Source organism: Aptenodytes forsteri, unplaced genomic scaffold (assembly GCF_000699145.1).
Source record: "Aptenodytes forsteri isolate BGI_AS27 unplaced genomic scaffold, ASM69914v1 Scaffold323, whole genome shotgun sequence".
In the NCBI taxonomy this organism is placed as follows: Eukaryota; Metazoa; Chordata; class Aves; order Sphenisciformes; family Spheniscidae; genus Aptenodytes; species Aptenodytes forsteri.
Window position 1 is genome coordinate 1,627,251 of NW_008795323.1, and position 11,899 is coordinate 1,639,149.

Genomic DNA, 11,899 nt, shown 5'->3' on the forward strand with positions numbered 1-11,899 from the left:
CCGTTGGTAACAATGTCAAACCCCTATCTTCCTTTAATGATAGGAAAAGGATAGAATAGGTGAAGTCCCAGAATTTCATTAATGTCTTAGCACTCTAGGATTTTTTAGTCTCACTAATAAATGTATTTATCAATTCAGAAACTTAACAGTTTGGTCCTTTGTTATATTTGAATCTCAGTGCAGGATATTTTAACCATAGCTGTAGTCCTGTTACTTGCCACTTGGATGCAGACATAGTAGCCAGTACAAGATACAGGACATAGAGAGATATCTCAATACATAAGAGAGGAAATTCTTTGCTCATTTGCAAATATACAATTCCAATTACTTCAAGAGATATAGCCAGTATACCCAGAGGGAGCATCTGTCCTAACAATGGGAGGGAATGCCAATAGCAAAGGCTACAGTGACTACTCCACAACAGAGAGGATGGTGGTTCCCATACTTAAGAAATACAATGTATATTTTTATTAATGAGCAAGAAAACAGTTAGTAAAAAGAAAATGAGGTATATGGGAGGCAAGAGCCTTAGTGAGGGTTGAGGTTCTGATGGGAGCAGGGGAAATACTGATGAAATACAATTTCTCGCTTTAAATATTTGCAAAGGCCAACACATCCCAAAACAGCCCTTCAGGATGTGAAAAAAACCCAACAAAACAATTCCATCAACAGGTGTCCTAATTGTCCCAAGACTGTAAGGCATCCTCTTGTTATCGCACACAGCGAACTTGGAAGTTAAAGATACTGAAACCAATGCAAATGAAATAGCTACTGCTAGGAAAGGATGAGAACTTTGACAGAGCAGCTGAAGCTTTATAGCTGCTACTACCTGGAAAGGCCTGCCATTTGCAATCATCAAACAAGAAATGAGAAAGTATCTCTGAAAGTAGTTCCTTCCATCGAACTAGTGTTTGCAGGATCCTATCTATATCCTTTCTCACCTGAGACCCAATACCTCTCCAACATCCAGGTCTGCTTCATCCTCATCTATGTCATTCTTTGGATACTCTGAGCACGGGGAATTCCAGCTCCTAAAGACAAAAAGTGAAAAAGTAATTAGCCCAAATGTATCCATGGTATCAGCTACAATTGCAGGTGGGTTCTCTGTCTTTTAGACTAGGATTATTCAAAGTATTATATTCATTCCCTAGAAAAGCAGGCCTTTTTAAGGCCCTAGAGGCTGCCTACCAAGCTCTCCAGAAATTTATACAGACTTTCCTTAAACATCCCAAGGGAGGAAGTTTTCTGAGGGGCTTTCACTTCTCTCTCAGGTTGTGTACTTTCCCAGGTCATCCCATGAAGAGCATAGTATACAGAAGTGAACAGAGATAATTAAGCAGAGATGTAGTGATTATGCAATGAGATTTTTCTTAAATTGCCAAGTGGCATGATTAAATTGTGTGTATGAATAGAATAAAAATTCTCCTGATGGAACCAAAAAGTCAAGCACAGGTAGTCAGCTGATGATGCCCAATGGCATGTCCAGTCGCTTGGCCATGCTGTATGGGAAAAGCCACGGTTGACGTGCGCTGTCATCCTACCCAGTTACAGGCAGGATTTTAGATAATGATGGGGACGCAAGCATTCATATCTGCTGTCATCATTGCTTAGCAAAAAAAATTTATTCCTTCTAGGCTGTCCAGACATTTCAGTTTCTCTTAAGACCCAGTTTAAGAAAAAAGTGAAAGAAACTGATTATTCCACCGTGGATAGGAATATGGAGGAGGTCACCATATGCGTAGGATAAATATCTTCCTGTTGCAAACTTGTATCAGTCAGTCACCATCATCTGGTCTGTGGGATAAAAATGTCTCAGATACTGTGCACTCAAACATCAGAATTGCCGATCTCATTTACAGTGTTTACTGCTGTTCAGCAGGATCAGGCATAAATTCTTGCTCAGCCAATTGTCCTTTCTTTTTTTTTTTTTGGTATTGAACCTTCACCTCCTCCCTTTCCCCAATGTTAAAGGTAAAAAAATCTGAAGAGACAACGACACAGTCATGAGAATCGCAAAAGAACTGATGCCACTTGTGTTAGGAAATTTGATTGCTTTGCAGGACGTTCAGCAGATCCTCCCCAATACTGCTTTTCTTCCTGTCTTTCACTGATTTTGTTACACAGTATCAAAAAGACACTGTAGACCCACATCTGAATCTACTGCCAATGCACTGAACAAAAAGTCACTCTGTCCCAGGGGAGAGAAGAAGGAGTGGGTCAAGAAGAGCAATGAGAGAAAGGGAGAGGAGCACAGGGAAGAAAAGAAAGGCCAAGCAGTAGCTGAAAAGAAAAAAATCCTTTCTTTTTGGTCTGCATACCTTCTCTTGTTTCTTTCTCACACTCAGGTTCCCCTCCTGTCCCCTCCCCTGGGTAGTGGGATAAAGTGGTCTGCAGTATTGTGCATAACTGTGGCTTTAAACTGAAACGGAGTCCAAACCTGACTTTTCAATTTCTAGAGCTCTGGAAGGGAACGGGCAGGAGGCAAGACCATCCCTGAGGAAGCAAGGCTTCTCTGGCAGAGCTGCTGCAACAGCAAAGCTATTAATAAATGTTTGCAATCTTTTAATCGTTCTGCTAAATTGCCATCATGTTCTTGCAAACCCCATAGTGTGTCAGTGCAGCTGCCTCCTCCCGCCTGCCTCCCCGTGTTTGTGCATGTGAGTGAGGGGGAACATCAGGAACATGCTCAGATCTGAGGGCTGCTACAGCATTACGGGGAAAATGATTTTGACAAGTGACTTTTTAAATCTTCCCTATTCCAAAGTAAGCGGCCCTATTAGTTATATCTACAAACCACGCTTTCACCTGGTTTTCCTCCTCCAGCAAATCCTGCCTGCTCGATCCAGACACTAAACTTTTCTTCATGAAAACATCACATCTGATCTGTCATGGCTTGGGACCTGCTACTCGAGAGGCCACGTCTCTTGCGATGTGATAACACTGTAGTCGCAATCAGCTAGCAGTCACTCTGGCTTAAACAAAGATCTTCTCAGCAACAGAACATTTTTGTCCACTTTATCCAAACGACTATGAAGTTGATAGTCATCAGGATACAACCCAAACATATATTGCTTTTCAGGCTTTTTCTGCAAGGTCAGTTAGTCAGAATGTAAGTGGACTGGAAAGCTGTGAGCCTATTTATGGCAAGAGATAACATTTCAGGATGAAAAGGATTAATATTTTTAAATAAATTGTCTATTTGCCTCTTCATGTGCCTAAAGCATATTCATTATTGTCCAAACTAGGATATAACAGACAAAGCCACCTTCTAACGTCATGGTGATCAGCTTAAGCCTTTGTCTGTTGCCTCCCCCAGCTCAAACTCTCATCTTCGTCCTAATTATAATAGCATTTGAAATTATCATGGTTTAAAAAAAGGTGCCAGCTTATATAATATTCTTATTGCTTATTAATGATTTCAGAAGGGAGAGCAAGTTGCCTTGCATTCTGGGAATTATGCAAACTAAGGCTGAGCCATACCTTGCTGGGCTCCACCAGTTTCTTATTTGGAAGCTTGATGCGTGAGGATTACCATGTAATAACAGATGTTAAGGCTTCTAGTGAATGACAGTCCTGCCGCACATACTTGAACAAGGCGTCACATTTCACAGTGATTAGCCTTGGGCACTTTTCAGAGGCAGAAGACTTGAGGCGAAGTGACTTTAACCGCCCTGCAAGTGTGATAATCCCCAAGACGGCACAGCCTGAAGAGTTTGATTGCTGTTCGGCATGGGAGCTTATGAATAATAATAAAGAAAACATCAGACTGGATATCGGTGACATGGTTACACGGCACTGACAGCCAGAAAGACAGTCTGCTTGGATATGAAGTCCCTAAGTCCATTACTTAATCTAAAGTTACCCTGTCCTCTCAACATCTCCTCCTCTATAAAGCTATAATGTTGTCGTGGTTGCCGAAACCAGGACAAATGTGTGAAAGACACTAAAGAACTGAACTTGAGATTTAGTATGTGTCCTTCAATTTTCTGTGTTTGTCACTGTGGTATCTTTCTGTTGGAGAATACGGGGTAGAGTAGGAGGGAACGTGAATGGGAGCAGGAGCTCTGTATCCATGTTATAAACTGCTGCATTTTTATTGAAAAATTAGCTTCAATATAAGGTGACACCATCAGTCTCTGATACTAAGAGACTATTAAAAGACTAATGAAGTTGCTTGCCCCCGTGCTTACAGAGAAACACCTGCACCCTGCAAGTCCCAAAAATAAAAGAGCTCAGTATGTATAATTTAAGTAAATTAATTAAATAAAATTATTTTTAAATTATTTTGTTAATGTCTGTGATCTGACTCACAGATGTTGATCTTACAAGTCTGGGTAACAGTGTAGTAATAGAGAAATAATAGTACATATGCTTTTTCAAGCAATAGGTTTATCTATGTAGCGATACACATAAAAATGTTGAGAGCTGAAGTTGAATGTATGTTTTAGGGGAATCTAATAAGCACTCAAAATCATCATCTTACACTTTTTTAAAATCCTGCATCTTACAAAAAAGAACTTCATAACTATTGCTTAAATAACTGTCCCTCTGTGTGCCACAAACAAAGCTGAGGGAGTTTTGTTTTGACCAAGTGGTTGGGGTGGGGACAGGGAAGGAGAAGAGACGGAACAAGTTAAAAGAATCAATCCATCTCCTGGAGACAAACCATCACATGTAGAAAATTTCCCATGTCAGCATATTTAGAAATAAATGGGGATGTCATGCAGACAGTGCTGGACGTTAAGTTAAAATGCTGGGAGTACCGTGTCCTCTGCTAGCCCTGCTATTTCATCAGCAGTGCCCCACCCTGCTGTTTACCCTGAGAAGTCCCTTGAGCGCCCGTTATGGTACCAACAAAGAGGAGCCACGCTGTGCAAAAACACTGGCTCCTGTGACACTACAGGCTGAAAATCTTGCTACCTTTACACACCTTACACAGAGGAAAAAAACCAACCACACTCAACTGGCCCCAGCTTAGTTTCTTGACCCATAAGCAGGTACTAGTTTTAAGCTACGCACAGTCCACAACACCAATTCTTGATGCATCTCACGTTCTGTCTCTACACCATCTTGTACCTTGTTGGCTGGAAGAGTGGTACTTGGCTTGGCACAGAGACACAGGCAGCCCGGGGTGCTGACATAGAACAGGCATATGCTGAAATGTGGGGAAAAGTGAGCTCCCTTAGGAAAGATGGAAAATGAAACCAGATGCCACCAGTACTGAGAGAGAGAAGAAACCAGATCTGATCCTTTAGATGACTTGATGGAAGGTGCTCATGTTCAGAGGCAGTGGGACCAAATTCAGCTCTAATTAAGTCACTAATGTTACAGCAGGATAAACATGATCTTTTAAGCATCACAGGTATGAAACAGGGACAGAGAAGGTCACGTAGCAACAACTGCTTGAGTTCCAGCATGAGCACTATGGAATTTTACTGAGGCGGCCTGAGGGACATGCCCTGGGTCAATTGCCCCCAAATCATCTCATTGTGGCAGATGCCATCAAGCACTGCAAGAAGGTTGCTATGTGCATCACCAGGAGCTTTAGCTTGGGACCAACCAGCAGCAGGCAGAAGTAATTTCAAGTGCCAGCTCCAACCCCCATGCCTTCAGGGCAACTCTGGATTCGGCCTAGCAAATGCAGCAAGATATTTTTTAGTTTGCTTCTGTCTTCATCATGCACACAGTTAGGAAAAGTGACAAATATTTACAGTCTCTTTGACTCAGGTGCAAGCACAACTTTAAGGGGAAAAAAAAAAAATTAACAAAATAAAAGCAAAAAGCCCCAACAAGCTTCCCAAAATAGGTCAGATGCTTCCAGTGCTTTTTGTCTTCTTCAATCTATAACAACCACTGCCTCTGGAAATCTGTTTGCACTTACTGGTCTTTGTGAGCACCCCCAGTCAGCACAGCAGAAATAAAAAGAGTCGCTGTTGATTCTCCCCACCCAAATCTGCACTCATACACTGCACTCTGCTCTGCTTTTGAGGGGCTTTCACTTACTGTGCTGGGCAGTGGGATGCTGCAGCTAAAATTGGATCTAGGCAAGAACAGACGGTGGGGAGGTCTCTGTCAGAGTGGGTCAGGCAGAGTTGAGACCCATGTGCCCCAACTAGGCAGTGACTGACATGCCCTTTGCACCAAGCTGACACCAGTACAAGCTGAGACCCTGCAGCTGCCAAGGGGAGCTCCGGCTGTACCCCACTGAGCAGCTCCACCGCAGCCCCCCTCCTTCCCTGCATGCGTTGCTGCTGCCCTGCTGGAGCCAGGCAGCAGGCACGGATTATATAAGCTTGCTCCAGGATGCCTGTCCTCTCGCCTCAGCGCCACAGCTGCTGAATGATGGATGCACTGGAAAGTGTTTTTCGTTGCCTCCCTCATTAGGGAAACAAGTGCTCTGCAGAAGACATCTCCGATCCTATGCTGCTCTAGGCTACTGGAGTTAAACATAAAGACATGTAGAAAAAGGACTGTTCAGTATATGGCGACATAAGCAGATATATCTTACTGTAAAATAGGACCCTGGCTTAATCTGCACATGGGAATTCTGGGGAAAGAAAAAGCAGAGAGCAAATATCTGCAGGACAACCAACACTAGACACATCATTTTTGTTTCAGAGTAGCCTCTACACCAACTCATATCTGAAGAAGGTGGGTGGCTCAGGTTAGGCTATGTTTATGTTGTAAGAGCTTCTATTATCTCAATTATTATATTATTTAAATGCATAACAACTCATTAATTTATTTGTAGCACTCCTTGAAGTAGAAAAATGTTATTATCCTCATTTTGCCAATGTGAAACTGAGGTCTAGAGAGCTTAAGGGCCAGACTTTTATGCATATGAAGGTGCCCAACTCCCACTGAAGTCGAAGGAAGCTATGCACCTAAATATTCTGAGGATTTTCAGTTAACAACATAAATCGGTGGGGCAGTTAGGAATTTCAGGTCTCAGGCTACTAATCTTACTAATCTACTAATCATATAATTAAAAGTGCTCTGCCCTTGTAAAAATCATAAAATTTTTTTTTCACCTTAATTTAAATATCTCAACATAGTCTCCGATCTTTGTCAGACACCTCTACTGTCTGTGCTGACCCACAGGTGATGCACTGGTTACTAAAGAGTCATGGGTTGTTTTTTCTTTTTTTCAAAAGCTTCCTTCCTAGATAGGCAAGCTCAAGGGTTTGTTTTGTTGTTGTTGTTACTGTTGTTTGTTTGTTTCTAATACTTTCCCTTTGGTTTACCTGTGGTTGTTCCACAGGTTTCTGGAAATTTACTGAGGAAAAGTCTTGCAGCATCAATGACAACCAGCCTTACAGATTGCATCTTCTTCTGTGTAAGTGCCATTCAGCACAGTACAAAACACCGAGTCCTGTCTCACTAGCATGCTCTGAGACCTGTTATCTCTGAAAATACTGGTCTCAAGTGCAGGCTGAAAAGTGAGTAAGACTCTCTGAGGCTATTCTTAAGTTTATGGCAGTCTTTGCCATAACATTACGGAATGTTGTACGCCTCCCTATAGGTAGCAAGAAGTTAAAATCCCACTAATGCTATTGGATTCTTTGTGAAGGAACAATTTTTCAATTACACATAATTAATAGTAATTACCCTTTATCTTCAGAGACCAGAACAAAGAATAATTAATCCATCTTAACATCCCCGTTAAGGAGGTATTAAATATGGGGTTTTTACACAGCAGATTACATAGTAACTTATGTGGCCTACTGTTCAGTCTGTGTTCCCTAATGCAGAAAGGAAAGAGAAAAGAGAATCCTGAACTATCTGAACTAATAATCTAGTTTTTGCCTTAATGTAATTAGCTAGTTTGGAAACAACTGTTTTCTTCTTGCAGCAGCTTGCTGCAAATGAAAAGTGTGCTGCCTACAGATCTCTCGTATATAGAAGCAGTTTTACTATATTTGATAATTAACAACATTGGAGTGGACATTTTACTAATTTTTAACATTTATCTATGAGTAAAGTATTTGCAATTATTCCCATTGCAGAGGTGGAGAAAATGAAGCTCGAAAATTTAGGGCCAGCTTCTCACTTGGCACAAAGCCCTTTTGCACAGCTCTTCTCTCACACTTGTTTTTGCTGCACAGGAAGAGAAGACGCCTGATTCTGTGTTCATTCTAGGCAGCACATGCCAAACTCATAGACACTTATGCCCTTTATCAGATCTTAAACTTTGGCTTCAATCTTCCAGAGTGGCTTCCAATTTTCAATGTCTTAACGGAAGCTCACCTTACAACACTCGGGATGTCTCCTGTAGCACGCAGTCACTATTAATCTGAAGTGAAATTTCCTTGGAGCACTCAGTCACTATTAATCTGAAGTGAAATTTCCTGTTCTCGACTATTAAAAAAAAAAATCAGAGAAATGTGAATTTACCATTTTGATCTTAAGTGAGTAGTCCAAGATCACACTGCAAGCCACTGAAAGAGGCAGAAGCAGAATTTGCTTCAAACACATGGTTTTGTAAGACAAATATTCCACGTGGCAGGATGACAGCAAAGATGAGGGCATTGCTGCAGGCAGCATGCGTGGCAGCTCTGGCAGGCAGACCAGCAGTCTCTGGCCCGTGACAGCCTGGGTGCCCAGAAAGCTTATGACTAGTGATTACATGTTAAGATGATAAAGAAGGGTAACGTCTATTCCTACATGTATTGATCTGAGGGATCCTAAGGTCAAAAGGGGAGAGTAGAGAGATATATAAAATGGGGGAGTAAAAAGGAACGGATCGAAGGGAGAAGGAGAATGTCCCAAATGTTAAATGAAAGCATCTGCATGAAAGGCTCCAGGCCAACATGCTCAGAGAATGCACTCTTCTGTCTCAGTGACCTTGTGAAGATAAACTGAACAAAAAGCTTCAGGCAACATCAGACAGAGGATTTAAGAAGCAGTTTTAATTTTAGCCAGATTGTTTTGTACTTTCGACTGCGGGGTTATCTGGGGATGCAATGTGCATACAGTGGAACTAAATGTGGTTGTCACCCCCAACTCTGATACCGCACCTGATGGCAAATTCAGTTCCGTGCTTCCAGGGGGAAGCAAAAATAATGATTTTGGCTACGCAGGGAAGATCAAATTGTGGTATCACAAGGACGGAGTACCAGTGCATCCTAATTTTACTCCAGCATGTAATTACTTGGCTACCTTATGCGTGAGCAACATACAAGACCGATACTCCAACACAATATGCACTAATACGCTGGTTCCCTCTACTCACATTATGTCCTTGCTCTGTATCTCCAGACTGACAGCTATTTACTATGAACAAATCGTTTAATCCCCCTGTACCTCAGTTTCCTCATCTATAAAATGGAAACATGCTTCCTAAAAAGAGTGCAAGGATTCACTAACTGATATATGTTTTTTCAGCAAACACATTTGCTGGTAATTTTAATTATAGAAAATACATACAAACTCTAAGAGCTGGCTGCATACAATAAAACATATGCTTTAATCACAATGTCTACTGCAGCTTATTAGCACAATTAATTCTATACAATACAAATGCAATCTAACCCACAATCTGGAGATTACAAATGCCATATAAATCTAAAATGAGGGTCTAGATCTTCAAGCCTGTAGTAAAAGGTCAAATCATGAACTAAAATGGTAATAAAACCAACCCGGACTGATTGGGAATAACCCCTTCACATGCACGCTACCACACGTAACAAACATGAGCTGGGAAAAGGAGACCTCAGAATTCCTCCTGCACCTCCCTAGCATCACCACTTTACTGAACGATCATTGATGAACACTTACGTTGATAAAGAATCTTCTATCCAAATTTCTCAAACTGCTTTATAAATTATCTCTAATGTGTTATTTCCCTCTGTCCTCGTATTCTCTGTCCTTCATAATTTCTATTTGATAAGCTATCCTGAGGCCACATTGTCTCTCCAAGTCTGCAGGAGAGACATCCATCCTCTCTCCTGGCAGCTCTCTTGACCCACTCTTCAATTTAAATAGCATTTTCTCTCTCAGATCTTTTCTTAGGAGACAGTTCTTTCCCACCTTGACTGTATAACTCACCATTGCTTGCGACAGTTTCTTAATTCACTGACGCTGGAATCAATACAGCAAAGCTGGCAGAGGATGGGAGTGAGGAGGTGGGAAGACAAATGTGAAGATGTTGTAACCTTTTAGTCCTGTGCTGTCAGCTCAGCACACCATGACGCCTGACCAGACTCACACGGCTTGTACTAACACAGACAGTGACTGTGCAGGGAGCTGCGGTGGCTCAGGGCTGCTCCGTGCATCCTCCAAACCAACAACAGGGAACTAAAGGCAATATCCTACGTGAAATGAAGCAGGACAGGGCTCTGTCACAACACTGCTCTCTCTTTGCACCGTGTCTCTCCTAATCAGCCTTCTGGACCGAAAACAGAGGCCTTCGCTATACATAAGGCCCAGCCTGTAGCACGCACAGTGCACATGTCCTATTGGATTACAGGGCAGAGTGCACTCACATGGTCTGCCTGTCAGAGACCCAGCCGTGCCTCTGCAAAGAGAAGGAAATGAGGGAGGGCATGAATGAAAGCAACCCGAGCAGCCCAGGACAACCAGAGCCCAGTCAGAAGGCAGGATGGGGGATGCCACCAGAAAGACAGGGCAGCAGGCAAATATACCTTGGCAGGCACTCTGGAAGGCTAAGCTGGGACCTCACTCCACAAAGAAAATACCTGGGAATCTTCATGGACTTTGATATCGTTCAAAAATGTGAGAATAGCTCATCACCTAGGAGCTCATTGTATTGACAAGTGGAACAGATGACCGCTAGATCCCAGTTTGGATACTAAAACACAAAGCAATATGGCAAAGATCAATGCAATGCAGTCTCTCTCATTGAGAAAATGCTTCTATCTGCATCAGCTTCAGAAACTGACAAACTTCCCCCAGTCCCTCTGGTCACGGCACAAAAGAAAAGGTCTCTTGGCAAGTCCATACTGGACTTTGTGCTTTTTTCTCCTCATGCAACTCATATTCTGCGGTTCTCAGAAAAACATGACTCAAAAATGTGATCACAGGTGAAGGAAAGAAGAGATAATAGAGACAGGGAGAGAGCAGCAGAACAGGCATCTGTTTCAGAGGGCAGAAGTTTATCACCCAGGACAGGATTTCCACTGGGTTTATCATTGTTTTCTTTGTCTAGAATTAAGGTCAATAAAGATGATGTTTCTACTCTGAATTAGCAATGAGTTCCCACTTAATTTATAGTGCCTCAGTGCTCCCCTGTGATTTGGCTCCAGGGACCTCGGTGAAAGTGCTTCTCCTGTGAATTATGTGCCACCCTAACTGGCTCTTTCTCCCACCTCACATTCAGATGCCCACCTCCTATCTTTCCCCATACCCCCCACCTTCCCCTCTCCCCAGTTTCTTCCGGTACTAGATCTTTCAAAGAGCACTCCCTGCTTCCTCAGATCATCTGTCAGAGATCACAGCTTTGAAAACCACTACAGAAATAATTATAAGTAGCTCTGTTCTGCAATTTTCTCAGCTGATTTCATTTGTTAGACAGTTAGTACATATCCCAAAACACCCCATGCCCGCAGCCTGAGGAGCTATAAATACTGGAGCGCCGTTTTGTGAGGTAGCGAAGGCAGAGAGCCCTTCCAGGAGCACAGGGGTGGCACTGGACACTCTGCTAATGCCCTCAGCCCCGGGGGACAGATGGCGGCCCCGCCACCTGGCACAGTCAGGGAGGGTGACTGCAGCACCGGGCCTGTCCTCACCCTCTTTCCCGGGACCTTCCCGCGGCTCCGGTCGGACGAAGCGGGGGTGTGAGCGCGGGACGTCCCGTCTCCATCATTTAGATTTTTTGGCGCCAGGCGAAGCGGGCTTAGCCAAGGTGGATTGAAGCGGCACAGCGAAGAGGGCTAAAGCC